Consider the following 12,047-nt stretch of genomic DNA (forward strand, 5'->3'; position numbering starts at 1 on the left):
TATTATTTCTAATTTGATTCTTCATGAGTATAAAGCTTGTAAAAATGTTATGGAAAAACATTCAAATGTTAAGAATATTACACAAAACTAACCATAAACTCATTTCAAAATAATCCTGGCCACCCTGCCAACCTCGAACGGGCGGAACAAATTGCCTCTCCGAAAGAGCTAAAACGTGCTTTTCCAACGACAACACGTGATAATTTCAAATTTTTAACGGACGAGCTTGACCTCAGACCTTAAGGATTTTTATGGATTTCATAAGGTAGTTTCTGGTTCATCTTGGAAATCTGCTTCGAGAATCAAAAAAGATTTTTAGACGGTATTTTGAGTAACACTTTTGAAAAAAATGAGGGAATTCTAGAATTTCCGAATTAATTGTAGAAATTTAAGATATTTTAGAACGAACAAAACTATGATGCACCAGGGACGACATATGTGTAAAAAGTAAGAATTTGTTGTCAAATTTGAGAATAGATTTTTGACGATGAAACCAAAATTTTATAATTGCTGTAATATTCTTGGTCACAGTGGAAACAAATATTTCTGAAAAACGTCTTATAGTTCAAATTAATGAAGGCATTTGCAGCAGCTCATAGAATGATTTAGACAACATTTCTTGTCAAATTTTTGTAGTTTTAACTGTTTGATCCCTTAAAATTGTTTTTAACAGGAGTTCAGAAGATTTTTTATTGGAGAAATGTCTGAAGGTATTAGATGTGTAGACATCTGTTCTAGATAGCGAGATTTGAGGAATAATTTCGGGTGAGAAAAACACCAGAGAAATGTACAGTGCAATTACTGAAATAGGTCAAGCAAATTTCCAGTCTTCCAATAATTCTGGCAAGCTGTTTCTAAGTAAAAAGGCTTTCATGAAATGCTGCACAAAAAATGTCTCTGAAACTTCTTGAAATAATTTTGTTACAGCGCAGGAGATTTTCTATACCAATTTATTAATGAATTTAGAAAAAAATAGAACATTTTGTTAAAAAAAACTGTGGTAATTACTAATATGTTTGTTAAAGAGTCTTTTGAAATAATACTGTTGAGTAAATGCCAGGGAAACATACAGTATCGGACAATAAAAATGCACCAAAACCGTTTTCCCATACAAAATAGTCAACTTTGGATTGCCATATCTCAGTTATGTCTCAACCGATTGTTTTCATTTTTCTGTGACGAACTACAAAACATTTTAATTTTCAAAAACTATTGAAAAACTTCAGTGATAACTATTGATACAAAAGTTACAGATAGGTTGAATTTTGACAGTAAAAATGCACCAAGACAAAACATTATGTAGCCAAAAATGCTGAAGTCAAATCACTATGGTGTCTTCGGCAAATATGTTTCTTGTGTGATGCCCAATAAATTTGCTGAAGACACTATAGCTATCTGACTCCAGCATTTTTAGCTACACAATTTTTTGTCTTGGTGCATTTTTATTGTCAAAATTCAACCTATCTGTAACTTTTGTATCAATAGTTATCACTGAACTTTTTCAATAGTTTTTGAAAAATGAAATGTTTTGTAGTTCGTCACAGAAAAATTAAAACAATCGGTTGAGACATAACTGAGATATGGCAATCCAAAGTTGACTAGTTTGTATGGGAAAACGGCTTTGGTGCATTTTTATTGTCCGATACTGTACATCCGTGCATAAAACACATCCCAGAAATAATTGAATTATCTTTTTGGGTCACTACGGAAAAATACTCTTGAATTGTTTCAGAAAAAAAAATTAAGAAATGTTGAACGCAACTATACAAAACTTTTCATGTTGGTTCTTCTTGATTGACTGCAAAACCGTTTTTTAAAAAAAAAAGCGCAACACTTCTTGAGGGCCTTGATTTTTTCTAGAAATTTTTTTTACCATTTTCTCGTTTATTTACATTAACTTCATTTATCGTCCTTTATAAAGTCAGCCTTAGAAATCAGACATTTTTTGTCATAATTTATCCATATTTTTTTAAGAGAGCTGCTTCATTTCACAGAAACGTTGCTGCTTTTCTAAAGAAAAAAAGACATTTAAGAAAAAAATCTATTTGGACTGACAGAGAAGATACAAAAAATTACAGAAATTTTCTGAAATATTCTGTAATAGTTCATACTGTATCCGTAATTTCATGTCATGTCAGTCCAAAAAGATTTTTATTATTTAATAGAGTGGATTTCTGAGTATTAGTATCGCATCACGCATTGCAAAAAAAAAAACAATGGTTGCAGGAAAATTCTTAATTGTACGTAGGCAGAAAGTACGTACAGTGTAACATAGAATTGTCCGCTCAGGAGCGGACCTGGTATAATGGTTAAAGCACGTGACTATCACGCCGAGGACCTGGGATCGAATCCCACTCCGGACAAATTCCCAAAATGTGAGTTCTTTCTTCGGAAGAGAAGTAAAGCCTGGGAACGACGGGCTTGGTTGGTGGTCAAGCGGCTACCGCTTCTGATGCGTATGCAGAAGGTCTTGGGTTCAATCCCTGGCCCGTCCTTTTCCTTGAATCTTTCTATATACTTTCTCCCTCCTCACTACATATACAACTTATGTATATTCACATATCCATAGCCATCGCTAGAACAGAAACCGGTTGAAAAAGCCGTTTCCCTTCCTTCCGAACTTTCACAGCACAGTGTCAATCTATCAGATAACGCCTACAAGCTATGCAATCAAGCAAACTGTGCTCGCACATCTTCAGAATAATAAAACACACAATTCTATCACCTAACCCTGGCATGAACACACCAATGTGTGAACCCTCTGCCAACAAAATCCCACCAACACTCCATCATCCGTATGAATTTGTGCAGACGCGGAGGTATAATCGATCTGATATGAATACAAACGATTGCAATCATCACTTCCTTCCCCTTCCCCTCATTGACCTGCAACATGACGTGGCGGGCGCCTTTGTCACCTAAAAATAGAAGATCACCAACGCACACACACTGAAGATGTCTGCTTAGTCCCCGGCAGATATCTCGTTGGTTCCTTGTGTGAGTGTAGCTCGTTTTGCGATACTGGAGTAGCATCTACGGGTGGTCCATCAAGCTCAAGCTCAAGCTCAAGGAGAGAAGTTAAGCGTGGGTCCCGAGATGAACTAGTCTAGGGTTATAAATCTCGTTGATACAAATAAAGAAAAATGTCCGTACAGCAATTATTTTGTCAAACTATTTTTTTCATTCAAATGTTCATAACTTTTGTATACGTCAATCAAATGGCTGAAATTTTAACCAATCATAAACTATATATTGATGCTTCATTGGTGAAATTTTGAGCAAGATCGAATAAGTTTCTGAAAGTTTTAGAAATATTAGTAACTAGTTTATTTGTGGACGCAGTAGCGCTCGTGGCATGGGTTTTTATTTTCAATATAAACGGTTCTTGTGTTGTTCACGCTTATAGATTTTAAGTAAAAAAAACATTACAGTTTTCTTCGTTTTGAATAGTTTTTTATTTGGTGAATTCAAAGCAGCTTATATTTACATCTGAAAAACTTCGGTGAAGTCACCGGACAGACAAACTGGGCTATCTGACTCACTCATAGTGCAAATTTTCGGTAATACCAATCCGTGTGGTCAATTATGATTTTCAAATAACTCAACGTACATATGTACAGATGGGTAAATTATTGATTAAATTGGGAAAAAATCCACAGCTCAGGTGAGATTTGAACTCACGACCCTTATTCGCTAGACAAGTGCTTTACCAACTAAGCTACCGAGCCAATTAATGACTCGGCATTTTAGTTGTCATAAGGTTCAATTCCAATCTCATCGATCTATATCATCTTCCTCTAAATCGCAAATATAACCATCTCTGCTGTACATATGTACGACGAGCGAAAGCGATTTATTTATTGTTTGAAACTGTTTGCCTATCGTACAGGCACCGCTTCCCCAACGACTGTGTTGAGGAAAAAACTCCCAATTGAAAAACAACAAAAAAGTAATTGAAAATTTAGCAATAAATACGAAACAATGAGTAAAGTAAAAGCTTCGGCAGAGCCATGCGGCGAAGCCGCATAGAGGAAATCCGACGCGCTGTAACTGCGTCGATTCGGTTCTAGGCAATCCACAGATCCAAGAATTTGCCCGGTATAATGCGATCAGAGATGTTATCCTTTTTTAAAGTCCGACGAGCGTTAGCGAGTTCGGACACCAAGCGATTGTCTGTTAAATTGCACACATAGTTTCAGCCTTTCTATCATAATAATTTTATAATGTAGTATGTTCGAAATTTTTTGTTGGAAAAATATAGTTTTCATTGCAATTGTTGATTTATTTGTGGAAATTCTGGCATTTTTTATTGCTCAAAAATCAATTGTTTATGGGAAGTTTTGATTTATTTATGCGCTTTTTGATTTGTTTATGGTACTTTTATAGTTTATTATTGCTTCCACCCCTATTTATTTATTTGCCTACTGTGTTTTTTGACGTGCAGCTCGATATGTACGTTCCCCGCAAGGTCATTTGTATGAGAGCCCCCCGTTTCCGAGATCGGAGAGACCTCACACCAAGCTAAGAACCTTCCTCGGCCCCGACAGCACCCACATACAAAATTTCACACCGATCGGTCCAGTAGTTTCCGATTCCATAGCGGTCAGACAGACAGACAGACAGACAGACAGACAGACAGACAGACAGACAGACAGACAGACAGACAGACAGAAATCCATTTTTATATTTATTGGCAATTTCCGAATTATTTATGGAAACTTTTTAATGTATTATGGGGCGTTTAATTGGCTGCCACTAAAAAATAATAAAAAAAAAACAGAAAAATGAGAGAACGCTTCCAGATTCGCCTTAAGCTATTGGTTTTATTTTTCTCATATATAATGTCATGAAATTAAAAGGATTTAGCAGATTCTGTGTCATTATAATCGAGAAGAAAATGTATCTGCTAGCCAGTACATTGACATGGTAAGTAGACCGCAGTGAAAGTACATTTTACAAAAAGTGAACTTTCATTGTGAACTAACTGAGAACTAATGTTGGTGCTTGATGTGCCTTCGATTGATGATAGTAATTCCACCACGTGTAGTAGTTTGGACATCGTTTACTGAAAGAACCACAGGTAAAACAAGTATCAATATAACTACATTAGCACGATTGGTTTGAAGTAAGTTTAAGGACAAACGTCTTGACATCCCGCTTCAACAGTGCATCAGAACTTCAGACGCACAAATCTCAAGAAGCAAGCTTCAAACAACAGTGAGTTTTATTATTCTGTTCTTGCTCACTTGTAATAAGCTTAAAATAAGAAGCTCAGGTGCGCTGGTTTTGTTTACGAAGAGATTTGTGCTTCCGAAATCGTGAGTAGGTGCCAAAGTCGGCCATTGTGGCGGCCATTCTGGGATTCTAACAAGTCTGTCCTTGATATCACATATTGATTCACAAGTCCAAAAGGTCTTGACTTGATGCGAAGGTCAACGAAAACTTTATCGAACTATTTGATGCAAAATCTTAAAATTTCAAACAAACGTTCAAACGACAAAAAAACCCCTCCCACTGTGAGCATTTGTTTCCAACCTAACATGTACCTGTGGATGACGAGTGAACGTGTTTGGAACTAGTAAACCGACTAGTTTCCCATGTAGGTACCAGTTTTCAATCGCTTCATGGAAGCAATTCAATGCTGGTGCTAGCTAGTAGCAAACTGTGAACACTGTATTAAACTTCCAGCTAGGAGCACATTAGTCGGTGAGGCGCCAGCCAGGTCATACACATCTGAACATTGAAACAAAACAAAAAAATTGATCGCGATAGTTTTTACAACAATAAGGAGGCACTCTGAGGTTAGTAATTAATTGCTAAGTGTATCGCGGTATAATTGAAGGATTGTAATAAACGGTGAGAAGTAATAAGTCAAACCACATAAAAACACGTAAGGAATATCGTGCATCACATTGCTGTGCTCGTCTATGTAGGTAAACGAGGCGATTTGATTAAGAGTAAAATGCTAACTTTCATCAGGCGAAGCGATAAACGCGCAAGTGTTCAAAAATTTCATTTTAAGGATGTCTTGGATAGCTTCCCAGTCGAATCAGGATCTGTTTTGTAATGGAAGTTTTATTCTCTTTACTGAAGGTGATAAGCTGATTCTTCTTTTTAATTTGGAATTCAAAAGTTATCTTTGAGGCATCTATGTTGTGATGTTCTATTTTTAAAATTTGAGCATTATTTAATCAGATTACCATTTTCTAACTGGTGGAACTTCCATTTCAAACTGGTCACCGAAGGTCTTAAGCTCCATCGTAAAAAAAACATACCCTACGCCTATCACGGCTACAGATACGTATCAACTTCTTAGAAAACCTACTTGCTACTACCCTCGCAAAACCAATCGACCTTCAAATGGATACGTGCAATCGTGTTTCAAACACGCAGAAATCTCCAAGAAAGTGTGATTTGATTGGCGTGCTTGGTGTGACGGTTTGGCTCGATTGGCTCGTGCTGATGCTAATTAGCAGCGTACCTTTAATTGGCAGTCACTATGATTGGAACGAGAGCCGCGTTATCCATACCGCGCGGGGACAACGATCAAGGCCAATCATTATTGTTTACGATCGGGTTGTATCGCTTGCGAATCTTTTAGGAGTTCTGAGGTGTTAGATGCATTTTGTTGATGAATTTGTAATGCTGTGTAATTAATTTGTCACATGGTATAGAGCATTTCCAGTCTAACGCACGTGTTTTTCATGTTATTTGTTTTGCATTAAGGTTTGCGCACAGTAAAATATAGCCATCGCATTTTGGATAGAAATTTTACAATTTTCAACGAATCGTGGAGCAAATGAAAGCTTATTGTGTAAGGAATCGCAAAATGTTTACTTCGGGTGATATTTTGACATTGTGTTTGAAAAAGAGTCAAAGGAACAAGAAGTCCACAAAAAGTTTTTACACAAACGTGCTGAAAATCTGAAAATGTACGATAAAACGAACGTCCCAGCAGACTTAAGTTAGCTTTCAAGTATTCAGTTCAATACATCACTATAACGTGGAAAGGTTGCTGATTAATTTAAGACCAAACAATAATCGAAGTTGGTCAAGAAATACATAGTTTGGTCAACAATAATGTGAAATTGTGGTTTGAAAAACTGAGCTTCAAAAAATACATGTACTACAAGTGATCTTTTTCACGACGAGGAATGTCGGGAAAAATCTCTGGCACCCCTTACTCAAAAGCTGATACTGTGCATTGATTTGGATTGATTTTTTGTGTCCTGCTTATGGAGGAGAGTTCTTGCGATTGAATGCAGTGGACTATGTAATAATTGAACCGCATTTTTTTTCCAAAAAACGTAATATCTCATACACCTCAAAACTCACACCAATTGAAAAATTTGAGTAACAGTGAATTGAAACCTTCAAAATATGTCAAAAAATGGATCTCTTATTAAAAAAAAATCGATTTTGACAAACAAGGTGGTAAAAACTTTTTGGCAAGCGATCGAAGGTACTGTGCAAAACTTTACGGAAGGACTCAAGCACAAAGCTCGAGAAGACCGTTATAAAAGACAATTACACCTTCTTCGACCCTGCGGCCTCTACAGACTGAACATTACTAACATTAGACAACGGACAACACATATAATACCCAGTGGTCCAGTGAAGAATTTTCCGTTTGACGAAAAGATTTCCCCGACTGGAGCGGGAATCGAACCCACACTCCGAGGCTTACGAGACACCTTAACGACTGACCCCGCTAATTACGCGGCCACGAAGGCCGCATAATAAGTTAAATGGACAATGTCTTGATGTTGATTTAAAGTGAATTAATGCTGTTTTACGATGAACTAGTTTTGGTTTGAGAATAAGTTCGAAAGCATTATTACTGCTTGATATTCTTTGAATAGATTTTTCTGTGCAAATACCTTATTTTTCACCTAACTTTTAAAAAGGGTGCATAAAAAAACCTCATAATCTTCTTTATATATATATAACTCGAAAACGGTTTGTTGGATTGAAGTTATGTCTTCGAAGATGTTTTAAGATAGGTATTTGAAAGACTCTTAGAAAAAAAAAATCATCGCAGATGTAATACAATTTCAATATTCCAAAAATCTTATCCATCGATTTTTTTATAATTTTTCTGTAGAAAGCTGATTTCATAAAAATTTGCGAATCAGTCTGGGATGATCTAGTGCTTTTAACTGTTTTTCCTCGAAATTTTATTTTTTATCGTTTTTTAAAATAAGTAGATTCAAAAAAAATCTTCATATAAAAAAAAAGAAACAAGATCCAATGAAACAAAAATTCTTGCTACATCAAACCGTTCTTAATTAACGAAGAACTTAAAAAATCCAAAAATGTACATATCTGGGAAATAATTGATCTGTTTTTGATAAAAAAAAAACGGTATAACTGTTAAAACAATGTTGGATAATACATGTTGGATTACAAAGTCACATACATGTTTCTTATTTTTTTTTTGTTTTTTTTTTATTTTTTTTTGTAATTTACGTATAGCTTTGATGAAGGAAAATAATATGTTTGGCTTTTTAATTGGAATTTGTACGTAAAATCGTCTTTTGATATCAACCATCGAAAAAATTGTTTTCTTTCGCTTGTTTTAAAAATCGATGTAAAAATATAATTCAACAAAAAATAGTTAGAAGTATTTAACCAGCTCAAACATCTTCGAAGACACCATTTCAATCTAAAAAACTGTTTATAAAACTGTCTATAAGATTCTGTTTCAGTTTCACCCATGTGTATAACTCATCATTTGATATGCTAATCAAACTAGTTCTTATTCTATATTGTATGTATACGTTGTGGGGTGGTTTCTGCCACCAATGCGCTTCAGAAGCCAGGAAGTTACAATAGAAGTATGCAATTACACCTAATGTGCATGAAAATTCTGTCATCAACTGGAACAGGTTCCCCCTACTAAAACTTGCATAAACTTTTATATAACTTGTAGAGTGGGCCTGGATAGGAATAAAATATACTGTTCCTGCGGAATGCCATTTTCCATAACGTCCGTTAAAGATCTCCAATTCGTAATTTGATTATAGTAGTTTTCCTGAATGAATTCCATAGTAGATTCTATTAGTTTTATTTTGAAAACAAAGAAATGTCGCGACAGTTTATTAAAAGAAGCTTACGGTGATAAACAATTTATCCCTCAATTCTTCATATAGTTTCATCAGAGTTTCAAATTATCGAAGTTTGTTGTTATTGGGCAAATTTTTCAACCCTCCAGTCCAGTTCTCAAATGAATCAACGTTTTGTTCGCTTATTTTGACAGTTCGATATCTCAAATTTTGTGTAATATTGAAAATTGCCACAATTATTTCCAACAAGTTTTCTCCAAATGATCACCGAAATTGCAAAAGACATGGCAGAAGTACTTTTGCGGTTCTTCAATTAGTATCTTATGGGATTCATCCAAGAATGCTCTGGGATTTCCATTGGTAATCTTGTACGATTCTACCTATCTCGATTCTTGTTATCTTTTGCAATAAGTTGAGAAGGATTTTCTGGAATTCCTTCATTGTTTTTTACAGAGTCTCCCTTGATTCCTGTAAGGGTTTATTCTAAGACTACTTTAGAAAGCCTTAGAGGATTATTCAATTCTAATAATTTCTTCACACATTTTTGGGATTCCTCGAGAGATTCTTGCTGAGATTCTCCTAAGATTCCTCCAGGAACATTCGTCTAGATCAGGCCCGTGCACAAAAAAAGCGACAAAGGTGTTTTTTTTTTATTTTATCAAATGGAGGATGGGCGCCTAGTGTATGGAGCATCAGCATTGGGAGGGGTTTAACTGACAAAATATCTCCCTTTTGCACTCCCTATAGGTACTCTCGCAAAACTTTTTTTAAATTCATCAAGGGTTTTTTTTTGGATTCTGCCAGTTCCAACAAACTTACATGTCTGGAAAATCTTTTACCATTTTAAAAAAGTTTTTTCGGGGCTTTCGCAGCATTTCGCTGAGTTTCTCTGGAAAATGCCCCAAGGGACTTTCCAGAAGTTCCTTCGGAATTGCAATTAGAAGCTTCACTAAAGATTCCTCATTGACTTTCTTCATGAATTCCCTTAGACATTCTTTTAGGGAAACTTCCAAGAAATCTGATCTAAAAATTCTGTAGTTCATCACGTTAAATTCCGCTGGGTAATCTCTTGGAATCCCAGGATAAGTTTTTTGTTTGGATATCTCAAAGAATTCTTGAAGTCTCTAATTTCTCTTGAAGTTCCTGTTCGGGTTATCCCTTTTCAAATTCCTCCTGCAGTTGCAACAGGAATTCCTTCAGGAGTTCTAGAAGGAATTAGAATTCCTCAAGACATCCCTGAGTTATCTCCTCGCTTTTCAAAATATAATCAAAACGCGACTGCAAGCTGTTGGCAGGTCGTGAAATAAAGTTATACTCTAAGTAAATCATGACCCAAAAGATTTTCTTGAAAATCCTCCAGGATTTCCTTCTGAGCAGGCATCAAATTTCTCGCTCACATGATCAAATTCCACGGGTTTATCCATTACCACGATAGAGAATTTTCACTGCATGGGAAAAAAATAAAAATCTCTCACTCCAGCACTCACGATAATTCTCTTTCTCTTTATCCACAACTCACTCTTATGTGCCGAATTACTGTTGTCACTGCATAAGCTTATCCGGATAAACAACAAAGCTCCGCTCCGTCTGAGAGTCTCCACCGATGCACAAGAACAAGTATTTAACGTTTAGTGATACCGTGTTTACTTACAATGTACTTGTTTCGTGATTACACAGCACACGCAGAGAAATAAAATGTAATCACAATTAAACTCTAGTTCAAATCAAACTGATTTCTAGTTTAAACTGAACTGTTCCATTGTTTGACAATACAAATATTATCATTTGTCGAAATTTTTGACAGTCTGTTAGAAAAAACTTAGATTTGGTAAATTCAATATAAAATAATGGATTGTTTTAAATGACTGAACTTTTGCAACTAACGAAATCTATTTTTAGACGCTCGGCAAGCGGATTGAAAGGAGATAAAAAAGACAAATAGAGGAAACCGACCAACTTTTTGCGGATACTGTCCTGAGTACCTGCGCGTTATCCATCACGGCAAAAACTGCACTTGAAAGTTGCATTGATAGATTTGCTACACCTTCCTCGTTGTGGCGATTTTGTATTCTAGAATTGTTTCATACGAAAATTCCTTTAATTTTTTTAAATGATATTTATTTATAAAATCGTTTTGATCAGATTTTTTTCAGAAGTTCTTCCGTAAATTCCCTTAAAACTTTTTCTAGTCTTTCATCAGCAGCTCCTTCGTGGACTATTCCAGGAACCTATTTAGGAGTTTTTTCTTGGATTCGAACAGGAGTATTTTTTTTAAAGAGCTCCTTCCGCAAATTCTCCGGGAGTTCATTTTTTTTTGTCTTTATTTTTGAGATTTTCAGCCCTAGGCTGGTTCATCTCATAGTTCATTCTTATAATCCTCCAGGATTTCCTTCTCGAAATCTTCTTTAGCTTCTCGAAGAAAGAATGTTAGAATCACAAAACTTTTTTTAGGAGTCCTTGCTTGCAGGAATTTCTGTAGAAATCCTCAGAAGGAATCCATAAAGGTATTTTAAGGAATCCATAAAGGTATTTTAAGGAATACCTAAAAAGATTTTCAGGTACAATCTCTGATAAAAAATGTCAGAATACTACAATTTATTCTATGTGTGTATGCTTTAGTTCTGACCGCTCTAAAAATTGAAAGCCGTAAAAGTCTCCCAGTACAAACTTGCAGAAGTCGAGAGCATCCAAAGAAAGGAATTCTTAAAGGAATATTCAAGAAGGCGTATTTGCTTGGAACACCAGGTGAAATCTCTGGACAATTTCACATTTCGAATTCCTGGAGGAATCACCAGAAGGAACGCCAGTGAAGATGTCACTCAAAAAAGCTTAAGAGAAATGAACAATATGGAACAATTGGCTTCTTTGACGGTATTAAAATAATGCCATATTCTGAATCTGCATGCCAAATAGGGCCGAAAACTAAGTGTTTGCGATTGCTCGTGGGGCCTGATTGTGGGGTCTGGTTGTGTCTAATTTCTC

At 35.7% G+C, this 12,047-nt stretch overlaps 1 protein-coding gene across 2 annotated transcripts in view; it reads left to right on the forward strand.

Annotated features, from left to right (window-relative positions):
• Positions 1-12,047, forward strand: part of LOC109421493 (ejaculatory bulb-specific protein 3) — a 49,706-nt gene that overhangs the window by 23,561 nt on the left and 14,098 nt on the right. Inside the window, exon 1 of one of the 2 annotated variants that reach the window (XM_029870960.2) lies at positions 5,662-5,801. The exons of the other annotated variant lie outside the window; for it this stretch is intronic. The gene's annotated coding sequence lies outside the window, so the exon portion shown is untranslated. Of the gene's footprint in view, positions 1-5,661; positions 5,802-12,047 lie in introns of those variants that run through there. 2 annotated transcript variants of the gene reach the window in all.

Source organism: Aedes albopictus, chromosome 2 (assembly GCF_035046485.1).
Source record: "Aedes albopictus strain Foshan chromosome 2, AalbF5, whole genome shotgun sequence".
NCBI classification, from domain to species: Eukaryota; Metazoa; Arthropoda; class Insecta; order Diptera; family Culicidae; genus Aedes; species Aedes albopictus.